This window comes from Empidonax traillii, unplaced genomic scaffold (genome assembly GCF_003031625.1).
Source record: "Empidonax traillii isolate 1590-97213 ecotype Southwest subspecies unplaced genomic scaffold, ASM303162v1 scaffold1257:size348801, whole genome shotgun sequence".
In the NCBI taxonomy this organism is placed as follows: Eukaryota; Metazoa; Chordata; class Aves; order Passeriformes; family Tyrannidae; genus Empidonax; species Empidonax traillii.
Window position 1 is genome coordinate 336,429 of NW_020956450.1, and position 7,250 is coordinate 343,678.

Below are 7,250 nucleotides of genomic sequence, written 5' to 3' on the forward strand. Positions count from 1 at the left end.
TCAGTCTCCTCTGCTCCAGCTGAACACACCAAGTGCCCTCAGTGTCCTCACACGGCTCCAAACCCAGGCCCTTCCCCATCCTCGTGGCCTCCTTTGGACACTCTCCAATGGCTCAATCTCTCCTTCCATTGTGTCCCCCCAAAGTGCCCCAATGTTGAGGTGAGGCCTCCCCAGGGCAGAGCAGAGCAGGACAATCCCCTCCCTGCTGCCCCCAGGACAGGGATGTCCCCCCTGGCTGCCAGGGCACTGCTGACTCAGGGACAGCTGGACCCACCAGCACCACCAGGATCCTTTCCCAGCACTGCTTCCCAGCCTCTCATTCCCGTCTATCCGGGGTTGTCCCATCCCAGGGGCAGAATCCAACACTTGCCCTTGTTGGACTTCAGGTGGTTGGTGATGGCCCAGTCCTCAATTTGCCAAGGTCTCTCTGCAGGGCCTCCCTGCCTTGGAGGGTGATAGATCAGGTTTGTTCAACAAACATGAGGCAAGATCGAAGGGAGATGTGGGATGGATGGAAGATGAACTGCCCTTCCCTATCTCTTGCTGACATCAGTTGCCTTGGAGGATCAGTATCTTGGAGGTATATTTTTTGTGATTCAGACATTTAGTTGCCTAAAAAGTCTGAAATGGTGGGTGATATAAGTGACTGCCTGGATGAGGGCAAGTACAGATAGGAAAGCTGAAGTTCTTTTCTTCCTGAGCATGGGGGGTTCCCATCTTAAAATGGCTTAAGAGATAGTTTATTCAGCAAAGAAATACCCAAGGTGAGAAGGAATCAAATTAATCTGTGATCCCAGAAAACCAAATCAAACACTTGATTACCAGTTGACCAGGGTAGAGGAGTTCTCTGTGCTTCTACCTGCATAGTGCCAGGCACAAAGGATTGCAGGGCAAGGAACAGCTTTTCAGCAGTGACTAAAGGTTGTTTAGAAGTGTGGAAACCTCAGTCCTAGTCCCTGCTCTAGGTCTCGTTATTTTCTCTGTTGCAGTAACTGTTTATGTAAATCTTAAGTATTGAGACTTCATAATGACAAGTTCATTCTTGGAGTTTATAATTTTTCATTTATCTTTCCTTTGCCATTGAGATTTTGCCATTGACCCTTCATCTGTTTCATCTGCCTTTACCAGCTGCAGGTCTGAGTGTGTTGACTTAAGGAGTGATGAGTGTGTGCTCATATGAAGGCATATCTTGTGCTCTGATGTGCTGTGTAAAACCTTGTGGTGTTTGCTATCAGAAAGTAAACAGAGATCAAACAGTTCCTGCTCTGTACAACGTCCCCTCACCGTGTAAGGTAAAAGTGCTTGATTTGTGTTACCTCTCACTGAAATTTGGGAAGCAAATCTCGTTGCATTCAGGTTGGTGTTCGTTAGCTGGGATGGGTTGGAGTCAGTGGAGGTCTGGGAGAGGGAGGGGAGCTGAAAGCAGAGGAGGTGCAACCAAGCAGATGAGGAACGGTACAAAATGAGACTAGGCACAAGTTCCAAGTCTTTCATCACCATCTGCCTTTCCTAGATAATCCAAGTCCCCTCTCTTCCTCAACAGCACAATGTCTCTTCCAGGCACACAAAAGCTGTTCAGTAATAGCAGAGCTGGTGTATAATTAATTTTTCAGTTGCAATCTTACCCTGCCCCCAAGGAACTGTGTTCTTAGGCTCTCAGGTTCTTCAGGCTTTAAGGAACAGATTGAGTCCGTGTCCAACAACTGTACTTGAAACATTTTATTATGACAGGTACAGAACAGAAATTTTTCACGCTCTAGCACTTTGCTCAAATGAAACTATTTCCTGAATTCAGCTTGAATTTGTGTTGAGCCTTTTTTCTCCCCATTTTCATGGCTGGAGTAAGGTTACTGTTCAGGAATGCCACAGATTCTAAGTATCATAAGATCAGTTAGACTATTTCCTTGTAGAGCTCTTGGCTCTCACGAAGAGCTGTCCCCACCTGCTTACCTGGATGCTCTCACCCGTAACGCACCAGGCACAGGTCTTGGACAAACACTCTCTGCTCCCCTGCATGGAGACCTTCTGTGAGCTGCCAGCGTGAATCTGGATGCCATGCCTGCTGGAGAAGAGGGAGCCAGCAATAGGGCTGGGAAAGAAACTGCAAGTCAAGAGAAAGAGGGTGTATAAGAGGAATGAGAAGAGAAGGCACCGCTGTCGCCACGTGGCGGGGACTGCAGTGTCTGTGTGGTTGCCCACAGTTTCTCTGTTGTTGGGACATTGTAATCAAGTAACATCTTTAACTGGTTCTGTTCCAGCTATGCAGGGGCTCTCAGGCACCCAGAGTGAGCACAGCCACAGCTGTATGACAAGGGAGGCAGTGGGTGCTGAGGGAATCTGTCGAGGATGTGGAGGAATCTTTAGAGGAAGGGCTTTATGGGTGAGCAAAGCAGCCAGCGAGGCCAGGGACTGAGGAGTGCCAGCAGGTCTTCTACAAGAAAAGTCAGTTTGACACTGTTTTCTCTTGTTCACGTGCTGCCAGCTGCACCACTGCGCTTAAGGAACTCATTTGTAACTTAATGGCCACTGAGAAATGGCCATGACTGGAAGCAAGAGCAGCAGAAGGATGGCAGGAGACCTCTCCGAGGAGGGAAGCTGGTATTCCCATGGACAGGTAGCGTGGCTGTTTCCGGTGTCTGACTAAATCATTTAATCTTCACTGATCCAAGCAAACATAGTTTAATCATAAATCTTTATTTCCTCATGCAGTGAAAGCATTCCTGCCTTACAGTTTGCTTTGGTAACACTTGTGCAAACAAAGCTGTGGACAGAGGTGCAAGGAAAATGAAAAATGGGGAGAGTGGCTGGGGACCAGTGAAGGGGTGTGCCATGGAGGATGGCTCAGCTTGGGGTGAGTGATTGGGACCTGCTTTCTGGCCCTTGATGTGCCCTATGACAGGGGAGCTTCATTGATGCTGCCCCAGAAATTATGGTATCAGTCAAATTCAAAGCAGTTAGTGGGAATTGAATGTTAATAATAATTAATAGAAAGGTGCCAACACCTTGCATCCTTTCTCCCACCCAAAGGACGAGATTTCATTGCATGGTTGACTTTTAAAGCAATGACAGATCCAAACTGAAACTGGTGTTTGCACATGTTTTCATCCAGTTCCAGCTCTGGTGAAAAGAGCCAAGAGTCAACAAAGCCCCCCACCCCATCAGCCAACCTACCTGGTGGGAAGAAACATCTTTTTGTGCAAAAAACAGGTCACTAGCACTGTACTATTTTGCCACTGGCTCTTCAGTTTTCCTCTGCAGTATCAGGGACCGTGTAGTGACAGCTGCAAAAGAAGCAGCACATTAAATGGAAGGGGTCATTTCAACACGTGCCAGCTGGTGTCCTGATCACTGAGCCAGCATCTCTGGTGTGTTCCAGCCATCCCTGCAACAGTCTCACCTCAGGGTGCTGCCTCTGGGAAAATATATTGAAGAATGTACAAAATGCCACTCAGGGAATGAAGATTCACGGGAGAAAACGTGTGAGGAACAACCCTGCCAACACCAAGGTTGGAGAAGGTGGAGGAGGAGGAGGAGATGTTCCATGTGCCAGACCAGAGGTGGCCCCACAGTCCACGGAGGGCCCTGTGCTGGAGCAAGAGGACATTTCCTGAAGGAGCTGTGGCCATTGAGAGCTTATTTTGGATTATCCTGAAGGACTGCAGCCCATAATGGAGCATGGGAAAAGAGTGAGGAGGACAGAGCATCAGTGACCAAGTGCTGTGCACTGACCACAGTGCCCCTTCGTGCCCCTGTGCCACTCAGGGAGGGGGAGGCACAGGAGTGGAATGAAGAAGTGAAGCTGAGCCCGGGTAAACAGCGGGGGAGGTGTTATTTAAGTTGTCAGTGTTTCTTGCTATCAAATTCTATTTTAATTGGCAATGAAATCATATTTCTGTAAGTTGAGTCTGCTTTCCATTTGACAGTAGGTGATTTCCCTGTCCTTATCTCGACCCAGCTTTTTTCACCTTATTTTCTCCTCCTGTGTCCTGTTGAGGAGGAGGAATGAGAGAGGGGCCAGGTGGGTGTCTTGCAGCCAGCCAAGGTCAATCCACCACACTCTCTTTTTATCCAGGGACAGAGGAAGTGGAATGCTGGGCTCCATGCAGAGAATGCCAGCCCTGGAGCAGGATGGCCATGCAGTGATCCTCGCCACTGGGGTCTGTGTGGACAAGCCATCCTGAGCTTGCCTCAGCCTTTCTGTTTGGAGTTGCCTCGTGTTCCCTTTTTACATTCAAATATTGACAGTTTTTGTTGAGTTTTCAGTGTTTTTAATGTTTTTGCTTTTCTTTCATCTCTCTGGGTGTGCAACGAGTTTTTTTACCAAGCCACATCCCTTACTTTCTTCAGTCCCTGCAGATGACCACTTCCTCCACCTGCCTTGCAAACCCATGAGAAGAAAAGTCTACTCATGTTTACCAAGCCAGTGAACTGTTTGCATGTCTAACAAACTAATCCTTTCATTTTTCTGCCTTCTCACAATGGAGTTTGTGCTTCCTTTCTGCCTTTGGTCTTCTTCTGGCTCTCCTGTGCCGTGTCAGGTTGAGTTTGGGTGCTGGCTGTCCAAGACAGTTGCACTGCATGTTTCATGAGGCACCAGAAACCTGTTTCTGGGTTTCTGAGAAGTAGTATGTTTGCCAACCAGTAATAAATCCAAACCCATCCAAAAATAACAGTAGGAACAACCATCATGTCGAATTTTTATCGACTAGAAGGTTTTGCACATTTTTTCTATAAAAGAAAATGCAGAATTCTGCATTACAGAAATAACTCAGACTCTGAGACATTCTGAAGGTTGATTGATTGACTGATTGAAGATAACCCTACCCTGGAGCAGGGGTTGGACCAGACAGCCTCTGGAGGTCCCTTCCAGGCTAAATATTTCTGTGATTCTGTGGTTTTCTATACTGTTAAAACCCTGACAAATTTACCAGTGCTGTGCAAATGTAGGTTCTTTGAAACCCAACCATGATAATTTCTCTTTGTAAAAATCCACTGCAGAGTTTCATTGGATGCCATTATTTAATTGTTACCTTAAATATGTGGTAAATCCCAGTGGGAGGACTGTGTCAAGGGATCTGTAATGCTATAAAGGGCTTCAGAAGCATAGATTTTGAGATGATTTTTCCTTTGTTTTCTATACTTACCCTTATGCCTGGACTTACACCCCTTGTTCTCCAGGAAGGGTTGTACCGTTTAACAATGATCAGTGTATGACCACCGAATTTTGGCTTGGATTTGAGACAAAATAAAGTCAAAATATTACTTTGGGGGTTTCAGATTTGCTGTAGACAGCTTGTAGAGCTTAAACATACTGAGTCTTGCTGCCCTGGTGATGATCCTTCAGAGCACACTGAAGGATGAACAGGGTGAGGTCAGAAAAAGATGAAGATATTCGCTTTTACTGCGTGTTTTTGTGACATCTGTTGGGACAGAAACACACATAAAAGCAGTCTGGGGGAATCCAAGGCAACTCAGCATTCTAGTTCCAAATTCTTCTACCTCTAGAAAGTTGGTAAGTAACTAATATTTGAGAAACACATGACGGTAAGTTAGATGTGATAACTGGACGAGAGGGAACGGTCTGAGATTGTGTCAGGGGATGTTACTAGGAAAAATTCCTTCACAAAGGGGTTGTCAAGCATTGCAACAGGATGCCCAGAGAACTGGTGGAATCACAATCCCTGGAAGTGTTCAGGAGTCACACGGGTGTGGCACTTGGGGGATTCGGTGTCGGTGCTGACAGTTGGGCTCAATGACCTTGGAGGTCTTTTCCAGCCTTATTGATTTGACTCAGTCCCTGAAACTGCACATTCACAGCAATGTTAATGGACTGAAGACATGATGGTTGTCTCTGTCTGATGCCCTCCCAGCAGTGGGTGGGTGTACCAGTCCAGACCAGTATGAAGGGTCTCCATAAGCCCCTCGATTGTTCCCCACCGTGGTCTTACCCTTCCACACATGCAGTCCCAAAAAGGAAAGCTCTTCTACACCATCTTAAAAAGCAGCTTTGGCTCAGAATCAGCTCAGACCTAAGAGCAAGAAAGGGACACGTTACATAACTGGCCACAACTGAACTTCGCAGCCAAAGAGGGATGGGATGGAAAACCAGTAGCTTTTGCTACCACTTTTGGTCTCTGCTGCCCCTGAATCAGATGTCAGGCGGTGTCTTCTTGCAGAACCAGGAAGCTATAAATCTTGGTTAACAAATCAAACATATGGCCATGGAAGTCAGGGAAGTGAGAGCAGTGGGGAATGTGGTATTGACCTACTGGAGCGAGGGATTGGGCTGCTGAGCTACACCCTTTGGTGCAGTCCCTGCCTATAAATTCTCGTGCCCTCCTGCGCCAGGAGCTGCGAGGAGATGGCTGCCACCATGATCTTGTCTTGGATGGTGATGATGAGTCTTCAGATCCAGGTGGATGCAGGTAACGAGTCTCAGTTCTGATCACCTTCGTGGCTATATTTCAGCCCAGGATAATGCTGAGGTTTAAGGGTAAAAGAGGATTTACCAGCACAGTTTAGTTCTTCGGAAAACCATGAGCAGGTCAAACCTATGAGCTGAGCAAATCAATTTTACTGAAACTGCTTAATGAATTCAATTTTTTTTCTCACCATTTTTGTAAAGAGCCCAATAAAATAAAATCAAGTGAATATACTGCAAAGCCAATGATATAAATTTCCAATTCTTTACACTGGGGTAATGGATTTAAAGACTAATAAGTATTTTCTGGACTAAAGATATGTTTATTTTGAAGAGGTGCACTTTGAACAACGGACTTTGTATTTGATTAGGTGCATTGTTATGACCAGCACACTGGTGTTTAATAACAGAGTGCCCTAGATAAAACAATTATGGCTGATGTCCCTATCCTATTATTATTGTAGTTATTAGAATATAATAGGAATTACTGTCATTTATTTTTTTATTCTAATTTCCCACTGGCTAATTCTGTTACAAGCGTCATTTGATTTGCTTGCAGAAGCATTGGGGGTTCTGATGGGAGGGTAAAATAGTCCTTTTGTGTTCAAAAAACACCTTCCCATTTTTCAGGTGAGGATTCCCTGGCTGAGCAGAGTGCCAGCATGGTGCTGGGGGAGACAAGGCACTTCTTTTTAAGCAGCTGCTGCTGCATTCTTTATGCAGGAGGGTAGGATGGAAAAAGATCAAAAAGTGTCGCCACACTTTCTTTCCATCCCTTCCTCTTTCAGGTGTAAAATTCTGGAATGAACTTGGCTTGGTCTAATGAACC